Below are 25,237 nucleotides of genomic sequence, written 5' to 3'. Positions count from 1 at the left end.
CTTGCGTGCCTTTAGGCTCGCCGCGACCATCACTTACCACGCACTGACCACAAAACATGGAGGCGCCGGGGCTTGAACCCGGGACCTTTCATATGCAAAGCGAACGCTCTACCAACTGAGCTACGCCCCCAAGCACAACCAAGCTGCGCTGTTCTCCGTTCTTTGCTACTCTCATGTGCACGGACGCGATGGTTGGTTGGTTTGCAGGGGTGAAGGGACCAGAGTACAAAGGCGCGGACACGTTCACATACGCAAGAGTTCCAAGTAGTTTCGATGCTCTGGTATTACGACTGCAAATTCCGTCCGTTTTTAACGTCTTAAATTGAAGGGACAGTCACAAGTTGCTCCGTTTTCACTCCATGTCGACAATCACACAGCACCTGAGGTAACAAGCACATCTGAAGACCCATTGTGCACTCGACTGTTCATGCCAACTCACTGCCTCGCACTTTACTACTGTGTACCACTCTTGTCGTCCAACTGCAAAAGACTGGGCCACAACAACTTTCCGCGTCTCCATTGCACTGCGCAAACTACGAAACGCTCCCCAAACATGGCACTCACCCACGCAGACGACTTTACACGACGCTCACGCAACGCTCACGCTAGTGACAGCCTTATTTAGAGCTTGACGTCGCACACAAGCGAATGAGCACATTTCGCCGACGACTTAGGCCGCCCTCCTAGTGTGCCTGTTCGGTGTCTGCAGGCAGCGAGGGGCTGCAAGCTTCCTGTGTTCGCGCCTATGTCACCTCTGCTTGCTTGTCAGAGACAGAGTATCGCAAAACATACAACTCACTCCATGAATTGATTGCTACGGCATCTGTCATCAGCAGTCACAACTAGCAACACCAGTAGCAGCCGACTGCACGTCAAGAATTGGAATGTGCAGTGGGATTTTTGTGAATTCGGCGCAAGGCTGATCTTTGCGACATAGGTTTGAGAATCTTATGGGAACACTTGTACTGTTTCTAAATTAAGTGTAGTGGTGGGAGGAGGGTGCTTCGTGCGCATTACAGCACGCTTGCCAATTGTGGCTGCTAATCGTTGGCTCGTATCTGCCTTGACACATTTTCTGGCTGTGAATTATTCCACTTGCATGGCAGTGTGCGCATGTTGGTGTGTTAAAAATTCTGGAGGCGCTGGGTATCGATCCCAGTACCTCTCGCATGCTAAGCGAGCGCTCTACCATCTGAGCTACGCCCCCTGCTGACGAACTGCGCTACATACAGCCATATCAATGACACAGACCCTTGCACTCCCATTATTCCGCTGACAAACACTACTCTCAATGTGTCCGTGAGGGTGTCTTTCAGGTTTCCTGCATTCTGTATCGAATCGTAGTTGGCCAAAATCAAAGTGGCACGCACGACGTCGAAAATAGCGTTCGGCCAACGCTCTGAGGTAGACGAACGTGTTGTCCACTCTCTAGACTTCATTGAGGTTAGGCCGTTATACCTAAGGCAGATTTGCACTCGATGACACCTCGACAACAGCCGGTCCTCACATTTACGTCTTGCTCTCCTTACGTCAGTATACGAGTCTGTGACGCTGGCTTTGCAACATCTTGCGTGCCTTTAGGCTCGCCGCGACCATCACTTACCACGCACTGACCACAAAACATGGAGGCGCCGGGGCTTGAACCCGGGACCTTTCATATGCAAAGCGAACGCTCTACCAACTGAGCTACGCCCCCAAGCACAACCAAGCTGCGCTGTTCTCCGTTCTTTGCTACTCTCATGTGCACGGACGCGATGGTTGGTTGGTTTGCAGGGGTGAAGGGACCAGAGTACAAAGGCGCGGACACGTTCACATACGCAAGAGTTCCAAGTAGTTTCGATGCTCTGGTATTACGACTGCAAATTCCGTCCGTTTTTAACGTCTTAAATTGAAGGGACAGTCACAAGTTGCTCCGTTTTCACTCCATGTCGACAATCACACAGCACCTGAGGTAACAAGCACATCTGAAGACCCATTGTGCACTCGACTGTTCATGCCAACTCACTGCCTCGCACTTTACTACTGTGTACCACTCTTGTCGTCCAACTGCAAAAGACTGGGCCACAACAACTTTCCGCGTCTCCATTGCACTGCGCAAACTACGAAACGCTCCCCAAACATGGCACTCACCCACGCAGACGACTTTACACGACGCTCACGCAACGCTCACGCTAGTGACAGCCTTATTTAGAGCTTGACGTCGCACACAAGCGAATGAGCACATTTCGCCGACGACTTAGGCCGCCCTCCTAGTGTGGCTGTTCGGTGTCTGCAGGCAGCGAGGGGCTGCAAGCTTCCTGTGTTCGCGCCTATGTCACCTCTGCTTGCTTGTCAGAGACAGAGTATCGCAAAACATACAACTCACTCCATGAATTGATTGCTACGGCATCTGTCATCAGCAGTCACAACTAGCAACACCAGTAGCAGCCGACTGCACGTCAAGAATTGGAATGTGCAGTGGGATTTTTGTGAATTCGGCGCAAGGCTGATCTTTGCGACATAGGTTTGAGAATCTTATGGGAACACTTGTACTGTTTCTAAATTAAGTGTAGTGGTGGGAGGAGGGTGCTTCGTGCGCATTACAGCACGCTTGCCAATTGTGGCTGCTAATCGTTGGCTCGTATCTGCCTTGACACATTTTCTGGCTGTGAATTATTCCACTTGCATGGCAGTGTGCGCATGTTGGTGTGTTAAAAATTCTGGAGGCGCTGGGTATCGATCCCAGTACCTCTCGCATGCTAAGCGAGCGCTCTACCATCTGAGCTACGTCCCCTGCTGACGAACTGCGCTACATACAGCCATATCAATGACACAGACCCTTGCACTCCCATTATTCCGCTGACAAACACTACTCTCAATGTGTCCGTGAGGGTGTCTTTCAGGTTTCCTGCATTCTGTATCGAATCGTAGTTGGCCAAAATCAAAGTGGCACGCACGACGTCGAAAATAGCGTTCGGCCAACGCTCTGAGGTAGACGAACGTGTTGTCCACTCTCTAGACTTCATTGAGGTTAGGCCGTTATACCTAAGGCAGATTTGCACTCGATGACACCTCGACAACAGCCGGTCCTCACATTTACGTCTTGCTCTCCTTACGTCAGTATACGAGTCTGTGACGCTGGCTTTGCAACATCTTGCGTGCCTTTAGGCTCGCCGCGACCAACACTTACCACGCACTGACCACAAAACATGGAGGCGCCGGGGCTTGAACCCGGGACCTTTCATATGCAAAGCGAACGCTCTACCAACTGAGCTACGCCCCCAAGCACAACCAAGCTGCGCTGTTCTCCGTTCTTTGCTACTCTCATGTGCACGGACGCGATGGTTGGTTGGTTTGCAGGGGTGAAGGGACCAGAGTACAAAGGCGCGGACACGTTCACATACGCAAGAGTTCCAAGTAGTTTCGATGCTCTGGTATTACGACTGCAAATTCCGTCCGTTTTTAACGTCTTAAATTGAAGGGACAGTCACAAGTTGCTCCGTTTTCACTCCATGTCGACAATCACACAGCACCTGAGGTAACAAGCACATCTGAAGACCCATTGTGCACTCGACTGTTCATGCCAACTCACTGCCTCGCACTTTACTACTGTGTACCACTCTTGTCGTCCAACTGCAAAAGACTGGGCCACAACAACTTTCCGCGTCTCCATTGCACTGCGCAAACTACGAAACGCTCCCCAAACATGGCACTCACCCACGCAGACGACTTTTCCGACTTTACACGACGCTCACGCAACGCTCACGCTAGTGACAGCCTTATTTAGAGCTTGACGTCGCACACAAGCGAATGAGCACATTTCGCCGACGACTTAGGCCGCCCTCCTAGTGTGGCTGTTCGGTGTCTGCAGGCAGCGAGGGGCTGCAAGCTTCCTGTGTTCGCGCCTATGTCACCTCTGCTTGCTTGTCAGAGACAGAGTATCGCAAAACATACAACTCACTCCATGAATTGATTGCTACGGCATCTGTCATCAGCAGTCACAACTAGCAACACCAGTAGCAGCCGACTGCACGTCAAGAATTGGAATGTGCAGTGGGATTTTTGTGAATTCGGCGCAAGGCTGATCTTTGCGACATAGGTTTGAGAATCTTATGGGAACACTTGTACTGTTTCTAAATTAAGTGTAGTGGTGGGAGGAGGGTGCTTCGTGCGCATTACAGCACGCTTGCCAATTGTGGCTGCTAATCGTTGGCTCGTATCTGCCTTGACACATTTTCTGGCTGTGAATTATTCCACTTGCATGGCAGTGTGCGCATGTTGGTGTGTTAAAAATTCTGGAGGCGCTGCCTCGCACTTTACTACTGTGTACCACTCTTGTCGTCCAACTGCAAAAGACTGGGCCACAACAACTTTCCGCGTCTCCATTGCACTGCGCAAACTACGAAACGCTCCCCAAACATGGCACTCACCCACGCAGACGACTTTTCCGACTTTACACGACGCTCACGCAACGCTCACGCTAGTGACAGCCTTATTTAGAGCTTGACGTCGCGCACAAGCGAATGAGCACATTTCGCCGACGACTTAGGCCGCCCTCCTAGTGTGGCTGTTCGGTGTCTGCAGGCAGCGAGGGGCTGCAAGCTTCCTGTGTTCGCGCCTATGTCACCTCTGCTTGCTTGTCAGAGACAGAGTATCGCAAAACATACAACTCACTCCATGAATTGATTGCTACGGCATCTGTCATCAGCAGTCACAACTAGCAACACCAGTAGCAGCCGACTGCACGTCAAGAATTGGAATGTGCAGTGGGATTTTTGTGAATTCGGCGCAAGGCTGATCTTTGCGACATAGGTTTGAGAATCTTATGGGAACACTTGTACTGTTTCTAAATTAAGTGTAGTGGTGGGAGGAGGGTGCTTCGTGCGCATTACAGCACGCTTGCCAATTGTGGCTGCTAATCGTTGGCTCGTATCTGCCTTGACACATTTTCTGGCTGTGAATTATTCCACTTGCATGGCAGTGTGCGCATGTTGGTGTGTTAAAAATTCTGGAGGCGCTGGGTATCGATCCCAGTACCTCTCGCATGCTAAGCGAGCGCTCTACCATCTGAGCTACGCCCCCTGCTGACGAACTGCGCTACATACAGCCATATCAATGACACAGACCCTTGCACTCCCATTATTCCGCTGACAAACACTACTCTCAATGTGTCCGTGAGGGTGTCTTTCAGGTTTCCTGCATTCTGTATCGAATCGTAGTTGGCCAAAATCAAAGTGGCACGCACGACGTCGAAAATAGCGTTCGGCCAACGCTCTGAGGTAGACGAACGTGTTGTCCACTCTCTAGACTTCATTGAGGTTAGGCCGTTATACCTAAGGCAGATTTGCACTCGATGACACCTCGACAACAGCCGGTCCTCACATTTACGTCTTGCTCTCCTTACGTCGGTATACGAGTCTGTGACGCTGGCTTTGCAACATCTTGCGTGTCTTTAGGCTCGCCGCGACCAACACTTACCACGCACTGACCACAAAACATGGAGGCGCCGGGGCTTGAACCCGGGACCTTTCACATGCAAAACGAACGCTCTACCAACTGAGCTACGCCCCCAAGCACAAGCAAGCTGCGCTGATCTCCGTTCTTTGCTACTCTTATGTGCACGGACGCGATGGTTGGTTGGTTTGCAGGGGTGAAGGGACCAGAGTACAAAGGCGCGGACACGTTCACATACGCAAGAGTTCCAAGTAGTTTCGATGCTCTGGTATTACGACTGCAAATTCCGTCCGTTTTTAACGTCTTAAATTGAAGGGACAGTCACAAGTTGCTCCGTTTTCACTCCATGTCGACAATCACACAGCACCTGAGGTAACAAGCACATCTGAAGACCCATTGTGCACTCGACTGTTCATGCCAACTCACTGCCTCGCACTTTACTACTGTGTACCACTCTTGTCGTCCAACTGCAAAAGACTGGGCCACAACAACTTTCCGCGTCTCCATTGCACTGCGCAAACTACGAAACGCTCCCCAAACATGCCACTCACCCACGCAGACGACTTTTCCGACTTTACACGACGCTCACGCAACGCTCACGCTAGTGACAGCCTTATTTAGAGCTTGACGTCGCACACAAGCGAATGAGCACATTTCGCCGACGACTTAGGCCGCCCTCCTAGTGTGGCTGTTCGGTGTCTGCAGGCAGCGAGGGGCTGCAAGCTTCCTGTGTTCGCGCCTATGTCACCTCTGCTTGCTTGTCAGAGACAGAGTATCGCAAAACATACAACTCACTCCATGAATTGATTGCTACGGCATCTGTCATCAGCAGTCACAACTAGCAACACCAGTAGCAGCCGACTGCACGTCAAGAATTGGAATGTGCAGTGGGATTTTTGTGAATTCGGCGCAAGGCTGATCTTTGCGACATAGGTTTGAGAATCTTATGGGAACACTTGTACTGTTTCTAAATTAAGTGTAGTGGTGGGAGGAGGGTGCTTCGTGCGCATTACAGCACGCTTGCCAATTGTGGCTGCTAATCGTTGGCTCGTATCTGCCTTGACACATTTTCTGGCTGTGAATTATTCCACTTGCATGGCAGTGTGCGCATGTTGGTGTGTTAAAAATTCTGGAGGCGCTGCCTCGCACTTTACTACTGTGTACCACTCTTGTCGTCCAACTGCAAAAGACTGGGCCACAACAACTTTCCGCGTCTCCATTGCACTGCGCAAACTACGAAACGCTCCCCAAACATGGCACTCACCCACGCAGACGACTTTTCCGACTTTACACGACGCTCACGCAACGCTCACGCTAGTGACAGCCTTATTTAGAGCTTGACGTCGCGCACAAGCGAATGAGCACATTTCGCCGACGACTTAGGCCGCCCTCCTAGTGTGGCTGTTCGGTGTCTGCAGGCAGCGAGGGGCTGCAAGCTTCCTGTGTTCGCGCCTATGTCACCTCTGCTTGCTTGTCAGAGACAGAGTATCGCAAAACATACAACTCACTCCATGAATTGATTGCTACGGCATCTGTCATCAGCAGTCACAACTAGCAACACCAGTAGCAGCCGACTGCACGTCAAGAATTGGAATGTGCAGTGGGATTTTTGTGAATTCGGCGCAAGGCTGATCTTTGCGACATAGGTTTGAGAATCTTATGGGAACACTTGTACTGTTTCTAAATTAAGTGTAGTGGTGGGAGGAGGGTGCTTCGTGCGCATTACAGCACGCTTGCCAATTGTGGCTGCTAATCGTTGGCTCGTATCTGCCTTGACACATTTTCTGGCTGTGAATTATTCCACTTGCATGGCAGTGTGCGCATGTTGGTGTGTTAAAAATTCTGGAGGCGCTGCCTCGCACTTTACTACTGTGTACCACTCTTGTCGTCCAACTGCAAAAGACTGGGCCACAACAACTTTCCGCGTCTCCATTGCACTGCGCAAACTACGAAACGCTCCCCAAACATGGCACTCACCCACGCAGACGACTTTTCCGACTTTACACGACGCTCACGCAACGCTCACGCTAGTGACAGCCTTATTTAGAGCTTGACGTCGCACACAAGCGAATGAGCACATTTCGCCGACGACTTAGGCCGCCCTCCTAGTGTGCCTGTTCGGTGTCTGCAGGCAGCGAGGGGCTGCAAGCTTCCTGTGTTCGCGCCTATGTCACCTCTGCTTGCTTGTCAGAGACAGAGTATCGCAAAACATACGACTCACTCCATGAATTGATTGCTACGGCATCTGTCATCAGCAGTCACAACTAGCAACACCAGTAGCAGCCGACTGCACGTCAAGAATTGGAATGTGCAGTGGGATTTTTGTGAATTCGGCGCAAGGCTGATCTTTGCGACATAGGTTTGAGAATCTTATGGGAACACTTGTACTGTTTCTAAATTAAGTGTAGTGGTGGGAGGAGGGTGCTTCGTGCGCATTACAGCACGCTTGCCAATTGTGGCTGCTAATCGTTGGCTCGTATCTGCCTTGACACATTTTCTGGCTGTGAATTATTCCACTTGCATGGCAGTGTGCGCATGTTGGTGTGTTAAAAATTCTGGAGGCGCTGGGTATCGATCCCACTACCTCTCGCATGCTAAGCGAGCGCTCTACCATCTGAGCTACGCCCCCTGCTGACGAACTGCGCTACATACAGCCATATCAATGACACAGACCCTTGCACTCCCATTATTCCGCTGACAAACACTACTCTCAATGTGTCCGTGAGGGTGTCTTTCAGGTTTCCTGCATTCTGTATCGAATCGTAGTTGGCCAAAATCAAAGTGGCACGCACGACGTCGAAAATAGCGTTCGGCCAACGCTCTGAGGTAGACGAACGTGTTGTCCACTCTCTAGACTTCATTGAGGTTAGGCCGTTATACCTAAGGCAGATTTGCACTCGATGACACCTCGACAACAGCCGGTCCTCACATTTACGTCTTGCTCTCCTTACGTCGGTATACGAGTCTGTGACGCTGGCTTTGCAACATCTTGCGTGTCTTTAGGCTCGCCGCGACCAACACTTACCACGCACTGACCACAAAACATGGAGGCGCCGGGGCTTGAACCCGGGACCTTTCACATGCAATACGAACGCTCTACCAACTGAGCTACGCCCCCAAGCACAAGCAAGCTGCGCTGATCTCCGTTCTTTGCTACTCTTATGTGCACGGACGCGATGGTTGGTTGGTTTGCAGGGGTGAAGGGACCAGAGTACAAAGGCGCGGACACGTTCACATACGCAAGAGTTCCAAGTAGTTTCGATGCTCTGGTATTACGACTGCAAATTCCGTCCGTTTTTAACGTCTTAAATTGAAGGGACAGTCACAAGTTGCTCCGTTTTCACTCCATGTCGACAATCACACAGCACCTGAGGTAACAAGCACATCTGAAGACCCATTGTGCACTCGACTGTTCATGCCAACTCACTGCCTCGCACTTTACTACTGTGTACCACTCTTGTCGTCCAACTGCAAAAGACTGGGCCACAACAACTTTCCGCGTCTCCATTGCACTGCGCAAACTACGAAACGCTCCCCAAACATGGCACTCACCCACGCAGACGACTTTTCCGACTTTACACGACGCTCACGCAACGCTCACGCTAGTGACAGCCTTATTTAGAGCTTGACGTCGCGCACAAGCGAATGAGCACATTTCGCCGACGACTTAGGCCGCCCTCCTAGTGTGGCTGTTCGGTGTCTGCAGGCAGCGAGGGGCTGCAAGCTTCCTGTGTTCGCGCCTATGTCACCTCTGCTTGCTTGTCAGAGACAGAGTATCGCAAAACATACAACTCACTCCATGAATTGATTGCTACGGCATCTGTCATCAGCAGTCACAACTAGCAACACCAGTAGCAGCCGACTGCACGTCAAGAATTGGAATGTGCAGTGGGATTTTTGTGAATTCGGCGCAAGGCTGATCTTTGCGACATAGGTTTGAGAATCTTATGGGAACACTTGTACTGTTTCTAAATTAAGTGTAGTGGTGGGAGGAGGGTGCTTCGTGCGCATTACAGCACGCTTGCCAATTGTGGCTGCTAATCGTTGGCTCGTATCTGCCTTGACACATTTTCTGGCTGTGAATTATTCCACTTGCATGGCAGTGTGCGCATGTTGGTGTGTTAAAAATTCTGGAGGCGCTGCCTCGCACTTTACTACTGTGTACCACTCTTGTCGTCCAACTGCAAAAGACTGGGCCACAACAACTTTCCGCGTCTCCATTGCACTGCGCAAACTACGAAACGCTCCCCAAACATGGCACTCACCCACGCAGACGACTTTTCCGACTTTACACGACGCTCACGCAACGCTCACGCTAGTGACAGCCTTATTTAGAGCTTGACGTCGCGCACAAGCGAATGAGCACATTTCGCCGACGACTTAGGCCGCCCTCCTAGTGTGGCTGTTCGGTGTCTGCAGGCAGCGAGGGGCTGCAAGCTTCCTGTGTTCGCGCCTATGTCACCTCTGCTTGCTTGTCAGAGACAGAGTATCGCAAAACATACAACTCACTCCATGAATTGATTGCTACGGCATCTGTCATCAGCAGTCACAACTAGCAACACCAGTAGCAGCCGACTGCACGTCAAGAATTGGAATGTGCAGTGGGATTTTTGTGAATTCGGCGCAAGGCTGATCTTTGCGACATAGGTTTGAGAATCTTATGGGAACACTTGTACTGTTTCTAAATTAAGTGTAGTGGTGGGAGGAGGGTGCTTCGTGCGCATTACAGCACGCTTGCCAATTGTGGCTGCTAATCGTTGGCTCGTATCTGCCTTGACACATTTTCTGGCTGTGAATTATTCCACTTGCATGGCAGTGTGCGCATGTTGGTGTGTTAAAAATTCTGGAGGCGCTGGGTATCGATCCCAGTACCTCTCGCATGCTAAGCGAGCGCTCTACCATCTGAGCTACGCCCCCTGCTGACGAACTGCGCTACATACAGCCATATCAATGACACAGACCCTTGCACTCCCATTATTCCGCTGACAAACACTACTCTCAATGTGTCCGTGAGGGTGTCTTTCAGGTTTCCTGCATTCTGTATCGAATCGTAGTTGGCCAAAATCAAAGTGGCACGCACGACGTCGAAAATAGCGTTCGGCCAACGCTCTGAGGTAGACGAACGTGTTGTCCACTCTCTAGACTTCATTGAGGTTAGGCCGTTATACCTAAGGCAGATTTGCACTCGATGACACCTCGACAACAGCCGGTCCTCACATTTACGTCTTGCTCTCCTTACGTCGGTATACGAGTCTGTGACGCTGGCTTTGCAACATCTTGCGTGTCTTTAGGCTCGCCGCGACCAACACTTACCACGCACTGACCACAAAACATGGAGGCGCCGGGGCTTGAACCCGGGACCTTTCACATGCAAAACGAACGCTCTACCAACTGAGCTACGCCCCCAAGCACAAGCAAGCTGCGCTGATCTCCGTTCTTTGCTACTCTTATGTGCACGGACGCGATGGTTGGTTGGTTTGCAGGGGTGAAGGGACCAGAGTACAAAGGCGCGGACACGTTCACATACGCAAGAGTTCCAAGTAGTTTCGATGCTCTGGTATTACGACTGCAAATTCCGTCCGTTTTTAACGTCTTAAATTGAAGGGACAGTCACAAGTTGCTCCGTTTTCACTCCATGTCGACAATCACACAGCACCTGAGGTAACAAGCACATCTGAAGACCCATTGTGCACTCGACTGTTCATGCCAACTCACTGCCTCGCACTTTACTACTGTGTACCACTCTTGTCGTCCAACTGCAAAAGACTGGGCCACAACAACTTTCCGCGTCTCCATTGCACTGCGCAAACTACGAAACGCTCCCCAAACATGCCACTCACCCACGCAGACGACTTTTCCGACTTTACACGACGCTCACGCAACGCTCACGCTAGTGACAGCCTTATTTAGAGCTTGACGTCGCACACAAGCGAATGAGCACATTTCGCCGACGACTTAGGCCGCCCTCCTAGTGTGGCTGTTCGGTGTCTGCAGGCAGCGAGGGGCTGCAAGCTTCCTGTGTTCGCGCCTATGTCACCTCTGCTTGCTTGTCAGAGACAGAGTATCGCAAAACATACAACTCACTCCATGAATTGATTGCTACGGCATCTGTCATCAGCAGTCACAACTAGCAACACCAGTAGCAGCCGACTGCACGTCAAGAATTGGAATGTGCAGTGGGATTTTTGTGAATTCGGCGCAAGGCTGATCTTTGCGACATAGGTTTGAGAATCTTATGGGAACACTTGTACTGTTTCTAAATTAAGTGTAGTGGTGGGAGGAGGGTGCTTCGTGCGCATTACAGCACGCTTGCCAATTGTGGCTGCTAATCGTTGGCTCGTATCTGCCTTGACACATTTTCTGGCTGTGAATTATTCCACTTGCATGGCAGTGTGCGCATGTTGGTGTGTTAAAAATTCTGGAGGCGCTGCCTCGCACTTTACTACTGTGTACCACTCTTGTCGTCCAACTGCAAAAGACTGGGCCACAACAACTTTCCGCGTCTCCATTGCACTGCGCAAACTACGAAACGCTCCCCAAACATGGCACTCACCCACGCAGACGACTTTTCCGACTTTACACGACGCTCACGCAACGCTCACGCTAGTGACAGCCTTATTTAGAGCTTGACGTCGCGCACAAGCGAATGAGCACATTTCGCCGACGACTTAGGCCGCCCTCCTAGTGTGGCTGTTCGGTGTCTGCAGGCAGCGAGGGGCTGCAAGCTTCCTGTGTTCGCGCCTATGTCACCTCTGCTTGCTTGTCAGAGACAGAGTATCGCAAAACATACAACTCACTCCATGAATTGATTGCTACGGCATCTGTCATCAGCAGTCACAACTAGCAACACCAGTAGCAGCCGACTGCACGTCAAGAATTGGAATGTGCAGTGGGATTTTTGTGAATTCGGCGCAAGGCTGATCTTTGCGACATAGGTTTGAGAATCTTATGGGAACACTTGTACTGTTTCTAAATTAAGTGTAGTGGTGGGAGGAGGGTGCTTCGTGCGCATTACAGCACGCTTGCCAATTGTGGCTGCTAATCGTTGGCTCGTATCTGCCTTGACACATTTTCTGGCTGTGAATTATTCCACTTGCATGGCAGTGTGCGCATGTTGGTGTGTTAAAAATTCTGGAGGCGCTGCCTCGCACTTTACTACTGTGTACCACTCTTGTCGTCCAACTGCAAAAGACTGGGCCACAACAACTTTCCGCGTCTCCATTGCACTGCGCAAACTACGAAACGCTCCCCAAACATGGCACTCACCCACGCAGACGACTTTTCCGACTTTACACGACGCTCACGCAACGCTCACGCTAGTGACAGCCTTATTTAGAGCTTGACGTCGCACACAAGCGAATGAGCACATTTCGCCGACGACTTAGGCCGCCCTCCTAGTGTGCCTGTTCGGTGTCTGCAGGCAGCGAGGGGCTGCAAGCTTCCTGTGTTCGCGCCTATGTCACCTCTGCTTGCTTGTCAGAGACAGAGTATCGCAAAACATACGACTCACTCCATGAATTGATTGCTACGGCATCTGTCATCAGCAGTCACAACTAGCAACACCAGTAGCAGCCGACTGCACGTCAAGAATTGGAATGTGCAGTGGGATTTTTGTGAATTCGGCGCAAGGCTGATCTTTGCGACATAGGTTTGAGAATCTTATGGGAACACTTGTACTGTTTCTAAATTAAGTGTAGTGGTGGGAGGAGGGTGCTTCGTGCGCATTACAGCACGCTTGCCAATTGTGGCTGCTAATCGTTGGCTCGTATCTGCCTTGACACATTTTCTGGCTGTGAATTACTCCACTTGCATGGCAGTGTGCGCATGTTGGTGTGTTAAAAATTCTGGAGGCGCTGGGTATCGATCCCACTACCTCTCGCATGCTAAGCGAGCGCTCTACCATCTGAGCTACGCCCCCTGCTGACGAACTGCGCTACATACAGCCATATCAATGACACAGACCCTTGCACTCCCATTATTCCGCTGACAAACACTACTCTCAATGTGTCCGTGAGGGTGTCTTTCAGGTTTCCTGCATTCTGTATCGAATCGTAGTTGGCCAAAATCAAAGTGGCACGCACGACGTCGAAAATAGCGTTCGGCCAACGCTCTGAGGTAGACGAACGTGTTGTCCACTCTCTAGACTTCATTGAGGTTAGGCCGTTATACCTAAGGCAGATTTGCACTCGATGACACCTCGACAACAGCCGGTCCTCACATTTACGTCTTGCTCTCCTTACGTCGGTATACGAGTCTGTGACGCTGGCTTTGCAACATCTTGCGTGTCTTTAGGCTCGCCGCGACCAACACTTACCACGCACTGACCACAAAACATGGAGGCGCCGGGGCTTGAACCCGGGACCTTTCACATGCAATACGAACGCTCTACCAACTGAGCTACGCCCCCAAGCACAAGCAAGCTGCGCTGATCTCCGTTCTTTGCTACTCTTATGTGCACGGACGCGATGGTTGGTTGGTTTGCAGGGGTGAAGGGACCAGAGTACAAAGGCGCGGACACGTTCACATACGCAAGAGTTCCAAGTAGTTTCGATGCTCTGGTATTACGACTGCAAATTCCGTCCGTTTTTAACGTCTTAAATTGAAGGGACAGTCACAAGTTGCTCCGTTTTCACTCCATGTCGACAATCACACAGCACCTGAGGTAACAAGCACATCTGAAGACCCATTGTGCACTCGACTGTTCATGCCAACTCACTGCCTCGCACTTTACTACTGTGTACCACTCTTGTCGTCCAACTGCAAAAGACTGGGCCACAACAACTTTCCGCGTCTCCATTGCACTGCGCAAACTACGAAACGCTCCCCAAACATGGCACTCACCCACGCAGACGACTTTTCCGACTTTACACGACGCTCACGCAACGCTCACGCTAGTGACAGCCTTATTTAGAGCTTGACGTCGCGCACAAGCGAATGAGCACATTTCGCCGACGACTTAGGCCGCCCTCCTAGTGTGGCTGTTCGGTGTCTGCAGGCAGCGAGGGGCTGCAAGCTTCCTGTGTTCGCGCCTATGTCACCTCTGCTTGCTTGTCAGAGACAGAGTATCGCAAAACATACAACTCACTCCATGAATTGATTGCTACGGCATCTGTCATCAGCAGTCACAACTAGCAACACCAGTAGCAGCCGACTGCACGTCAAGAATTGGAATGTGCAGTGGGATTTTTGTGAATTCGGCGCAAGGCTGATCTTTGCGACATAGGTTTGAGAATCTTATGGGAACACTTGTACTGTTTCTAAATTAAGTGTAGTGGTGGGAGGAGGGTGCTTCGTGCGCATTACAGCACGCTTGCCAATTGTGGCTGCTAATCGTTGGCTCGTATCTGCCTTGACACATTTTCTGGCTGTGAATTATTCCACTTGCATGGCAGTGTGCGCATGTTGGTGTGTTAAAAATTCTGGAGGCGCTGGGTATCGATCCCACTACCTCTCGCATGCTAAGCGAGCGCTCTACCATCTGAGCTACGCCCCCTGCTGACGAACTGCGCTACATACAGCCATATCAATGACACAGACCCTTGCACTCCCATTATTCCGCTGACAAACACTACTCTCAATGTGTCCGTGAGGGTGTCTTTCAGGTTTCCTGCATTCTGTATCGAATCGTAGTTGGCCAAAATCAAAGTGGCACGCACGACGTCGAAAATAGCGTTCGGCCAACGCTCTGAGGTAGACGAACGTGTTGTCCACTCTCTAGACTTCATTGAGGTTAGGCCGTTATACCTAAGGCAGATTTGCACTCGATGACACCTCGACAACAGCCGGTCCTCACATTTACGTCTTGCTCTCCTTACGTCGGTATACGAGTCTGTGACGCTGGCTTTGCAACATCTTGCGTGTCTTTAGGCTCGCCGCGACCAACACTTACCACGCACTGACCACAAAACATGGAGGCGCCGGGGCTTGAACCCGGGACCTTTCACATGCAAAACGAACGCTCTACCAACTGAGCTACGCCCCCAAGCACAAGCAAGCTGCGCTGATCTCCGTTCTTTGCTACTCTTATGTGCACGGACGCGATGGTTGGTTGGTTTGCAGGGGTGAAGGGACCAGAGTACAAAGGCGCGGACACGTTCACATACGCAAGAGTTCCAAGTAGTTTCGATGCTCTGGTATTACGACTGCAAATTCCGTCCGTTTTTAACGTCTTAAATTGAAGGGACAGTCACAAGTTGCTCCGTTTTCACTCCATGTCGACAATCACACAGCACCTGAGGTAACAAGCACATCTGAAGACCCATTGTGCACTCGACTGTTCATGCCAACTCACTGCCTCGCACTTTACTACTGTGTACCACTCTTGTCGTCCAACTGCAAAAGACTGGGCCACAACAACTTTCCGCGTCTCCATTGCACTGCGCAAACTACGAAACGCTCCCCAAACATGGCACTCACCCACGCAGACGACTTTTCCGACTTTACACGACGCTCACGCAACGCTCACGCTAGTGACAGCCTTATTTAGAGCTTGACGTCGCACACAAGCGAATGAGCACATTTCGCCGACGACTTAGGCCGCCCTCCTAGTGTGGCTGTTCGGTGTCTGCAGGCAGCGAGGGGCTGCAAGCTTCCTGTGTTCGCGCCTATGTCACCTCTGCTTGCTTGTCAGAGACAGAGTATCGCAAAACATACAACTCACTCCATGAATTGATTGCTACGGCATCTGTCATCAGCAGTCACAACTAGCAACACCAGTAGCAGCCGACTGCACGTCAAGAATTGGAATGTGCAGTGGGATTTTTGTGAATTCGGCGCAAGGCTGATCTTTGCGACATAGGTTTGAGAATCTTATGGGAACACTTGTACTGTTTCTAAATTAAGTGTAGTGGTGGGAGGAGGGTGCTTCGTGCGCATTACAGCACGCTTGCCAATTGTGGCTGCTAATCGTTGGCTCGTATCTGCCTTGACACATTTTCTGGCTGTGAATTATTCCACTTGCATGGCAGTGTGCGCATGTTGGTGTGTTAAAAATTCTGGAGGCGCTGCCTCGCACTTTACTACTGTGTACCACTCTTGTCGTCCAACTGCAAAAGACTGGGCCACAACAACTTTCCGCGTCTCCATTGCACTGCGCAAACTACGAAACGCTCCCCAAACATGGCACTCACCCACGCAGACGACTTTTCCGACTTTACACGACGCTCACGCAACGCTCACGCTAGTGACAGCCTTATTTAGAGCTTGACGTCGCACACAAGCGAATGAGCACATTTCGCCGACGACTTAGGCCGAACTCCTAGTGTGGCTGTTCGGTGTCTGCAGGCAGCGAGGGGCTGCAAGCTTCCTGTGTTCGCGCCTATGTCACCTCTGCTTGCTTGTCAGAGACAGAGTATCGCAAAACATACAACTCACTCCATGAATTGATTGCTACGGCATCTGTCATCAGCAGTCACAACTAGCAACACCAGTAGCAGCCGACTGCACGTCAAGAATTGGAATGTGCAGTGGGATTTTTGTGAATTCGGCGCAAGGCTGATCTTTGCGACATAGGTTTGAGAATCTTATGGGAACACTTGTACTGTTTCTAAATTAAGTGTAGTGGTGGGAGGAGGGTGCTTCGTGCGCATTACAGCACGCTTGCCAATTGTGGCTGCTAATCGTTGGCTCGTATCTGCCTTGACACATTTTCTGGCTGTGAATTATTCCACTTGCATGGCAGTGTGCGCATGTTGGTGTGTTAAAAATTCTGGAGGCGCTGCCTCGCACTTTACTACTGTGTACCACTCTTGTCGTCCAACTGCAAAAGACTGGGCCACAACAACTTTCCGCGTCTCCATTGCACTGCGCAAACTACGAAACGCTCCCCAAACATGGCACTCACCCACGCAGACGACTTTTCCGACTTTACACGACGCTCACGCAACGCTCACGCTAGTGACAGCCTTATTTAGAGCTTGACGTCGCACACAAGCGAATGAGCACATTTCGCCGACGACTTAGGCCGCCCTCCTAGTGTGCCTGTTCGGTGTCTGCAGGCAGCGAGGGGCTGCAAGCTTCCTGTGTTCGCGCCTATGTCACCTCTGCTTGCTTGTCAGAGACAGAGTATCGCAAAACATACGACTCACTCCATGAATTGATTGCTACGGCATCTGTCATCAGCAGTCACAACTAGCAACACCAGTAGCAGCCGACTGCACGTCAAGAATTGGAATGTGCAGTGGGATTTTTGTGAATTCGGCGCAAGGCTGATCTTTGCGACATAGGTTTGAGAATCTTATGGGAACACTTGTACTGTTTCTAAATTAAGTGTAGTGGTGGGAGGAGGGTGCTTCGTGCGCATTACAGCACGCTTGCCAATTGTGGCTGCTAATCGTTGGCTCGTATCTGCCTTGACACATTTTCTGGCTGTGAATTATTCCACTTGCATGGCAGTGTGCGCATGTTGGTGTGTTAAAAATTCTGGAGGCGCTGCCTCGCACTTTACTACTGTGTACCACTCTTGTCGTCCAACTGCAAAAGACTGGGCCACAACAACTTTCCGCGTCTCCATTGCACTGCGCAAACTACGAAACGCTCCCCAAACATGGCACTCACCCACGCAGACGACTTTTCCGACTTTACACGACGCTCACGCAACGCTCACGCTAGTGACAGCCTTATTTAGAGCTTGACGTCGCACACAAGCGAATGAGCACATTTCGCCGACGACTTAGGCCGCCCTCCTAGTGTGCCTGTTCGGTGTCTGCAGGCAGCGAGGGGCTGCAAGCTTCCTGTGTTCGCGCCTATGTCACCTCTGCTTGCTTGTCAGAGACAGAGTATCGCAAAACATACAACTCACTCCATGAATTGATTGCTACGGCATCTGTCATCAGCAGTCACAACTAGCAACACCAGTAGCAGCCGACTGCACGTCAAGAATTGGAATGTGCAGTGGGATTTTTGTGAATTCGGCGCAAGGCTGATCTTTGCGACATAGGTTTGAGAATCTTATGGGAACACTTGTACTGTTTCTAAATTAAGTGTAGTGGTGGGAGGAGGGTGCTTCGTGCGCATTACAGCACGCTTGCCAATTGTGGCTGCTAATCGTTGGCTCGTATCTGCCTTGACACATTTTCTGGCTGTGAATTATTCCACTTGCATGGCAGTGTGCGCATGTTGGTGTGTTAAAAATTCTGGAGGCGCTGGGTATCGATCCCAGTACCTCTCGCATGCTAAGCGAGCGCTCTACCATCTGAGCTACGCCCCCTGCTGACGAACTGCGCTACATACAGCCATATCAATGACACAGACCCTTGCACTCCCATTATTCCGCTGACAAACACTACTCTCAATGTGTCCGTGAGGGTGTCTTTCAGGTTTCCTGCATTCTGTATCGAATCGTAGTTGGCCAAAATCAAAGTGGCACGCACGACGTCGAAAATAGCGTTCGGCCAACGCTCTGAGGTAGACGAACGTGTTGTCCACTCTCTAGACTTCATTGAGGTTAGGCCGTTATACCTAAGGCAGATTTGCACTCGATGACACCTCGACAACAGCCGGTCCTCACATTTACGTCTTGCTCTCCTTACGTCAGTATACGAGTCTGTGACGCTGGCTTTGCAACATCTTGCGTGCCTTTAGGCTCGCCGCGACCAACACTTACCACGCACTGACCACAAAACATGGAGGCGCCGGGGCTTGAACCCGGGACCTTTCATATGCAAAGCGAACGCTCTACCAACTGAGCTACGCCCCCAAGCACAACCAAGCTGCGCTGTTCTCCGTTCTTTGCTACTCTCATGTGCACGGACGCGATGGTTGGTTGGTTTGCAGGGGTGAAGGGACCAGAGTACAAAGGCGCGGACACGTTCACATACGCAAGAGTTCCAAGTACTTTCGATACTCTGGTATTACGACTGCAAATTCCGTCCGTTTTTAACGTCTTAAATTGAAGGGACAGTCACAAGTTGCTCCGTTTTCACTCCATGTCGACAATCACACAGCACCTGAGGTAACAAGCACATCTGAAGACCCATTGTGCACTCGACTGTTCATGCCAACTCACTGCCTCGCACTTTACTACTGTGTACCACTCTTGTCGTCCAACTGCAAAAGACTGGGCCACAACAACTTTCCGCGTCTCCATTGCACTGCGCAAACTACGAAACGCTCCCCAAACATGGCACTCACCCACGCAGACGACTTTTCCGACTTTACACGACGCTCACGCAACGCTCACGCTAGTGACAGCCTTATTTAGAGCTTGACGTCGCACACAAGCGAATGAGCACATTTCGCCGACGACTTAGGCCGCCCTCCTAGTGTGGCTGTTCGGTGTCTGCAGGCAGCGAGGGGCTGCAAGCTTCCTGTGTTCGCGCCTATGTCACCTCTGCTTGCTTGTCAGAGACAGAGTATCGCAAAACATACAACTCACTCCATGAATTGATTGCTACGGCATCTGTCATCAGCAGTCACAACTAGCAACACCAGTAGCAGCCGACTGCACATCAAGAATTGGAATGTGCAGTGGGATTTTTGTGAATTCGGCGCAAGGCTGATCTTTGCGACATAGGTTTGAGAATCTTATGGGAACACTTGTACTGTTTCTAAATTAAGTGTAGTGGTGGGAGGAGGGTGCTTCGTGCGCATTACAGCACGCTTGCCAATTGTGGCTGCTAATCGTTGGCTCGTATCTGCCTTGACACATTTTCTGGCTGTGAATTATTCCACTTGCATGGCAGTGTGCGCATGTTGGTGTGTTAAAAATTCTGGAGGCGCTGCCTCGCACTTTACTACTGTGTACCACTCTTGTCGTCCAACTGCAAAAGACTGGGCCACAACAACTTTCCGCGTCTCCATTGCACTGCGCAAACTACGAAACGCTCCCCAAACATGGCACTCACCCACGCAGACGACTTTTCCGACTTTACACGACGCTCACGCAACGCTCACGCTAGTGACAGCCTTATTTAGAGCTTGACGTCGCACACAAGCGAATGAGCACATTTCGCCGACGACTTAGGCCGAACTCCTAGTGTGGCTGTTCGGTGTCTGCAGGCAGCGAGGGGCTGCAAGCTTCCTGTGTTCGCGCCTATGTCACCTCTGCTTGCTTGTCAGAGACAGAGTATCGCAAAACATACAACTCACTCCATGAATTGATTGCTACGGCATCTGTCATCAGCAGTCACAACTAGCAACACCAGTAGCAGCCGACTGCACGTCAAGAATTGGAATGTGCAGTGGGATTTTTGTGAATTCGGCGCAAGGCTGATCTTTGCGACATAGGTTTGAGAATCTTATGGGAACACTTGTACTGTTTCTAAATTAAGTGTAGTGGTGGGAGGAGGGTGCTTCGTGCGCATTACAGCACGCTTGCCAATTGTGGCTGCTAATCGTTGGCTCGTATCTGCCTTGACACATTTTCTGGCTGTGAATTATTCCACTTGCATGGCAGTGTGCGCATGTTGGTGTGTTAAAAATTCTGGAGGCGCTGCCTCGCACTTTACTACTGTGTACCACTCTTGTCGTCCAACTGCAAAAGACTGGGCCACAACAACTTTCCGCGTCTCCATTGCACTGCGCAAACTACGAAACGCTCCCCAAACATGGCACTCACCCACGCAGACGACTTTTCCGACTTTACACGACGCTCACGCAACGCTCACGCTAGTGACAGCCTTATTTAGAGCTTGACGTCGCACACAAGCGAATGAGCACATTTCGCCGACGACTTAGGCCGCCCTCCTAGTGTGGCTGTTCGGTGTCTGCAGGCAGCGAGGGGCTGCAAGCTTCCTGTGTTCGCGCCTATGTCACCTCTGCTTGCTTGTCAGAGACAGAGTATCGCAAAACATACGACTCACTCCATGAATTGATTGCTACGGCATCTGTCATCAGCAGTCACAACTAGCAACACCAGTAGCAGCCGACTGCACGTCAAGAATTGGAATGTGCAGTGGGATTTTTGTGAATTCGGCGCAAGGCTGATCTTTGCGACATAGGTTTGAGAATCTTATGGGAACACTTGTACTGTTTCTAAATTAAGTGTAGTGGTGGGAGGAGGGTGCTTCGTGCGCATTACAGCACGCTTGCCAATTGTGGCTGCTAATCGTTGGCTCGTATCTGCCTTGACACATTTTCTGGCTGTGAATTATTCCACTTGCATGGCAGTGTGCGCATGTTGGTGTGTTAAAAATTCTGGAGGCGCTGCCTCGCACTTTACTACTGTGTACCACTCTTGTCGTCCAACTGCAAAAGACTGGGCCACAACAACTTTCCGCGTCTCCATTGCACTGCGCAAACTACGAAACGCTCCCCAAACATGGCACTCACCCACGCAGACGACTTTTCCGACTTTACACGACGCTCACGCAACGCTCACGCTAGTGACAGCCTTATTTAGAGCTTGACGTCGCACACAAGCGAATGAGCACATTTCGCCGACGACTTAGGCCGCCCTCCTAGTGTGGCTGTTCGGTGTCTGCAGGCAGCGAGGGGCTGCAAGCTTCCTGTGTTCGCGCCTATGTCACCTCTGCTTGCTTGTCAGAGACAGAGTATCGCAAAACATACAACTCACTCCATGAATTGATTGCTACGGCATCTGTCATCAGCAGTCACAACTAGCAACACCAGTAGCAGCCGACTGCACGTCAAGAATTGGAATGTGCAGTGGGATTTTTGTGAATTCGGCGCAAGGCTGATCTTTGCGACATAGGTTTGAGAATCTTATGGGAACACTTGTACTGTTTCTAAATTAAGTGTAGTGGTGGGAGGAGGGTGCTTCGTGCGCATTACAGCACGCTTGCCAATTGTGGCTGCTAATCGTTGGCTCGTATCTGCCTTGACACATTTTCTGGCTGTGAATTATTCCACTTGCATGGCAGTGTGCGCATGTTGGTGTGTTAAAAATTCTGGAGGCGCTGGGTATCGATCCCAGTACCTCTCGCATGCTAAGCGAGCGCTCTACCATCTGAGCTACGCCCCCTGCTGACGAACTGCGCTACATACAGCCATATCAATGACACAGACCCTTGCACTCCCATTATTCCGCTGACAAACACTACTCTCAATGTGTCCGTGAGGGTGTCTTTCAGGTTTCCTGCATTCTGTATCGAATCGTAGTTGGCCAAAATCAAAGTGGCACGCACGACGTCGAAAATAGCGTTCGGCCAACGCTCTGAGGTAGACGAACGTGTTGTCCACTCTCTAGACTTCATTGAGGTTAGGCCGTTATACCTAAGGCAGATTTGCACTCGATGACACCTCGACAACAGCCGGTCCTCACATTTACGTCTTGCTCTCCTTACGTCAGTATACGAGTCTGTGACGCTGGCTTTGCAACATCTTGCGTGCCTTTAGGCTCGCCGCGACCAACACTTACCACGCACTGACCACAAAACATGGAGGCGCCGGGGCTTGAACCCGGGACCTTTCATATGCAAAGCGAACGCTCTACCAACTGAGCTACGCCCCCAAGCACAACCAAGCTGCGCTGTTCTCCGTTCTTTGCTACTCTCATGTGCACGGACGCGATGGTTGGTTGGTTTGCAGGGGTGAAGGGACCAGAGTACAAAGGCGCGGACACGTTCACATACGCAAGAGTTCCAAGTACTTTCGATACTCTGGTATTACGACTGCAAATTCCGTCCGTTTTTAACGTCTTAAATTGAAGGGACAGTCACAAGTTGCTCCGTTTTCACTCCATGTCGACAATCACACAGCACCTGAGGTAACAAGCACATCTGAAGACCCATTGTGCACTCGACTGTTCATGCCAACTCACTGCCTCGCACTTTACTACTGTGTACCACTCTTGTCGTCCAACTGCAAAAGACTGGGCCACAACAACTTTCCGCGTCTCCATTGCACTGCGCAAACTACGAAACGCTCCCCAAACATGGCACTCACCCACGCAGACGACTTTTCCGACTTTACACGACGCTCACGCAACGCTCACGCTAGTGACAGCCTTATTTAGAGCTTGACGTCGCACACAAGCGAATGAGCACATTTCGCCGACGACTTAGGCCGCCCTCCTAGTGTGGCTGTTCGGTGTCTGCAGGCAGCGAGGGGCTGCAAGCTTCCTGTGTTCGCGCCTATGTCACCTCTGCTTGCTTGTCAGAGACAGAGTATCGCAAAACATACAACTCACTCCATGAATTGATTGCTACGGCATCTGTCATCAGCAGTCACAACTAGCAACACCAGTAGCAGCCGACTGCACATCAAGAATTGGAATGTGCAGTGGGATTTTTGTGAATTCGGCGCAAGGCTGATCTTTGCGACATAGGTTTGAGAATCTTATGGGAACACTTGTACTGTTTCTAAATTAAGTGTAGTGGTGGGAGGAGGGTGCTTCGTGCGCATTACAGCACGCTTGCCAATTGTGGCTGCTAATCGTTGGCTCGTATCTGCCTTGACACATTTTCTGGCTGTGAATTATTCCACTTGCATGGCAGTGTGCGCATGTTGGTGTGTTAAAAATTCTGGAGGCGCTGCCTCGCACTTTACTACTGTGTACCACTCTTGTCGTCCAACTGCAAAAGACTGGGCCACAACAACTTTCCGCGTCTCCATTGCACTGCGCAAACTACGAAACGCTCCCCAAACATGGCACTCACCCACGCAGACGACTTTTCCGACTTTACACGACGCTCACGCAACGCTCACGCTAGTGACAGCCTTATTTAGAGCTTGACGTCGCACACAAGCGAATGAGCACATTTCGCCGACGACTTAGGCCGAACTCCTAGTGTGGCTGTTCGGTGTCTGCAGGCAGCGAGGGGCTGCAAGCTTCCTGTGTTCGCGCCTATGTCACCTCTGCTTGCTTGTCAGAGACAGAGTATCGCAAAACATACAACTCACTCCATGAATTGATTGCTACGGCATCTGTCATCAGCAGTCACAACTAGCAACACCAGTAGCAGCCGACTGCACGTCAAGAATTGGAATGTGCAGTGGGATTTTTGTGAATTCGGCGCAAGGCTGATCTTTGCGACATAGGTTTGAGAATCTTATGGGAACACTTGTACTGTTTCTAAATTAAGTGTAGTGGTGGGAGGAGGGTGCTTCGTGCGCATTACAGCACGCTTGCCAATTGTGGCTGCTAATCGTTGGCTCGTATCTGCCTTGACACATTTTCTGGCTGTGAATTATTCCACTTGCATGGCAGTGTGCGCATGTTGGTGTGTTAAAAATTCTGGAGGCGCTGCCTCGCACTTTACTACTGTGTACCACTCTTGTCGTCCAACTGCAAAAGACTGGGCCACAACAACTTTCCGCGTCTCCATTGCACTGCGCAAACTACGAAACGCTCCCCAAACATGGCACTCACCCACGCAGACGACTTTTCCGACTTTACACGACGCTCACGCAACGCTCACGCTAGTGACAGCCTTATTTAGAGCTTGACGTCGCACACAAGCGAATGAGCACATTTCGCCGACGACTTAGGCCGCCCTCCTAGTGTGGCTGTTCGGTGTCTGCAGGCAGCGAGGGGCTGCAAGCTTCCTGTGTTCGCGCCTATGTCACCTCTGCTTGCTTGTCAGAGACAGAGTATCGCAAAACATACGACTCACTCCATGAATTGATTGCTACGGCATCTGTCATCAGCAGTCACAACTAGCAACACCAGTAGCAGCCGACTGCACGTCAAGAATTGGAATGTGCAGTGGGATTTTTGTGAATTCGGCGCAAGGCTGATCTTTGCGACATAGGTTTGAGAATCTTATGGGAACACTTGTACTGTTTCTAAATTAAGTGTAGTGGTGGGAGGAGGGTGCTTCGTGCGCATTACAGCACGCTTGCCAATTGTGGCTGCTAATCGTTGGCTCGTATCTGCCTTGACACATTTTCTGGCTGTGAATTA

At 50.9% G+C, this 25,237-nt stretch overlaps 19 non-coding genes across 19 annotated transcripts; all 19 read right to left on the bottom strand.

Annotated features, from left to right (window-relative positions):
• Nucleotides 1-57: 57 nt before the first annotated feature.
• On the bottom strand, nucleotides 58-130 carry Trnaa-ugc. Its single transcript has one exon. It is a non-coding gene; the product is annotated as a tRNA-Ala (tRNA).
• Nucleotides 131-1,134: 1,004 nt separating this feature from the next.
• Nucleotides 1,135-1,207, bottom strand: Trnaa-agc. The gene has a single exon. It is a non-coding gene; the product is annotated as a tRNA-Ala (tRNA).
• Nucleotides 1,208-1,623: 416 nt separating this feature from the next.
• Nucleotides 1,624-1,696, bottom strand: Trnaa-ugc. Its single transcript has one exon. It is a non-coding gene; the product is annotated as a tRNA-Ala (tRNA).
• Nucleotides 1,697-2,700: 1,004 nt separating this feature from the next.
• Nucleotides 2,701-2,773, bottom strand: Trnaa-agc. The gene has a single exon. It is a non-coding gene; the product is annotated as a tRNA-Ala (tRNA).
• Nucleotides 2,774-3,189: 416 nt separating this feature from the next.
• Nucleotides 3,190-3,262, bottom strand: Trnaa-ugc. The gene has a single exon. It is a non-coding gene; the product is annotated as a tRNA-Ala (tRNA).
• A 1,726-nt stretch (nucleotides 3,263-4,988) lies between these two features.
• On the bottom strand, nucleotides 4,989-5,061 carry Trnaa-agc. The gene has a single exon. It is a non-coding gene; the product is annotated as a tRNA-Ala (tRNA).
• Nucleotides 5,062-5,477: 416 nt separating this feature from the next.
• Nucleotides 5,478-5,550, bottom strand: Trnaa-ugc. The gene has a single exon. It is a non-coding gene; the product is annotated as a tRNA-Ala (tRNA).
• Nucleotides 5,551-7,989: 2,439 nt separating this feature from the next.
• Nucleotides 7,990-8,062, bottom strand: Trnaa-agc. Its single transcript has one exon. It is a non-coding gene; the product is annotated as a tRNA-Ala (tRNA).
• Nucleotides 8,063-8,478: 416 nt separating this feature from the next.
• Nucleotides 8,479-8,551, bottom strand: Trnaa-ugc. Its single transcript has one exon. It is a non-coding gene; the product is annotated as a tRNA-Ala (tRNA).
• Nucleotides 8,552-10,277: 1,726 nt separating this feature from the next.
• Nucleotides 10,278-10,350, bottom strand: Trnaa-agc. Its single transcript has one exon. It is a non-coding gene; the product is annotated as a tRNA-Ala (tRNA).
• A 416-nt stretch (nucleotides 10,351-10,766) lies between these two features.
• Trnaa-ugc lies at nucleotides 10,767-10,839 on the bottom strand. Its single transcript has one exon. It is a non-coding gene; the product is annotated as a tRNA-Ala (tRNA).
• Nucleotides 10,840-13,278: 2,439 nt separating this feature from the next.
• Nucleotides 13,279-13,351, bottom strand: Trnaa-agc. Its single transcript has one exon. It is a non-coding gene; the product is annotated as a tRNA-Ala (tRNA).
• Nucleotides 13,352-13,767: 416 nt separating this feature from the next.
• Trnaa-ugc lies at nucleotides 13,768-13,840 on the bottom strand. Its single transcript has one exon. It is a non-coding gene; the product is annotated as a tRNA-Ala (tRNA).
• Nucleotides 13,841-14,853: 1,013 nt separating this feature from the next.
• Nucleotides 14,854-14,926, bottom strand: Trnaa-agc. The gene has a single exon. It is a non-coding gene; the product is annotated as a tRNA-Ala (tRNA).
• Nucleotides 14,927-15,342: 416 nt separating this feature from the next.
• Nucleotides 15,343-15,415, bottom strand: Trnaa-ugc. The gene has a single exon. It is a non-coding gene; the product is annotated as a tRNA-Ala (tRNA).
• A 3,152-nt stretch (nucleotides 15,416-18,567) lies between these two features.
• Trnaa-agc lies at nucleotides 18,568-18,640 on the bottom strand. The gene has a single exon. It is a non-coding gene; the product is annotated as a tRNA-Ala (tRNA).
• Nucleotides 18,641-19,056: 416 nt separating this feature from the next.
• On the bottom strand, nucleotides 19,057-19,129 carry Trnaa-ugc. The gene has a single exon. It is a non-coding gene; the product is annotated as a tRNA-Ala (tRNA).
• Nucleotides 19,130-22,281: 3,152 nt separating this feature from the next.
• Trnaa-agc lies at nucleotides 22,282-22,354 on the bottom strand. Its single transcript has one exon. It is a non-coding gene; the product is annotated as a tRNA-Ala (tRNA).
• Nucleotides 22,355-22,770: 416 nt separating this feature from the next.
• Nucleotides 22,771-22,843, bottom strand: Trnaa-ugc. Its single transcript has one exon. It is a non-coding gene; the product is annotated as a tRNA-Ala (tRNA).
• Nucleotides 22,844-25,237: the final 2,394 nt, after the last annotated feature.

Source organism: Schistocerca americana, unplaced genomic scaffold (assembly GCF_021461395.2).
Source record: "Schistocerca americana isolate TAMUIC-IGC-003095 unplaced genomic scaffold, iqSchAmer2.1 HiC_scaffold_247, whole genome shotgun sequence".
Classification (NCBI taxonomy): Eukaryota; Metazoa; Arthropoda; class Insecta; order Orthoptera; family Acrididae; genus Schistocerca; species Schistocerca americana.
The sequence above is the reverse complement of the archived record's forward strand: the minus strand, read 5'-3'. Positions and strand labels throughout refer to the sequence as shown.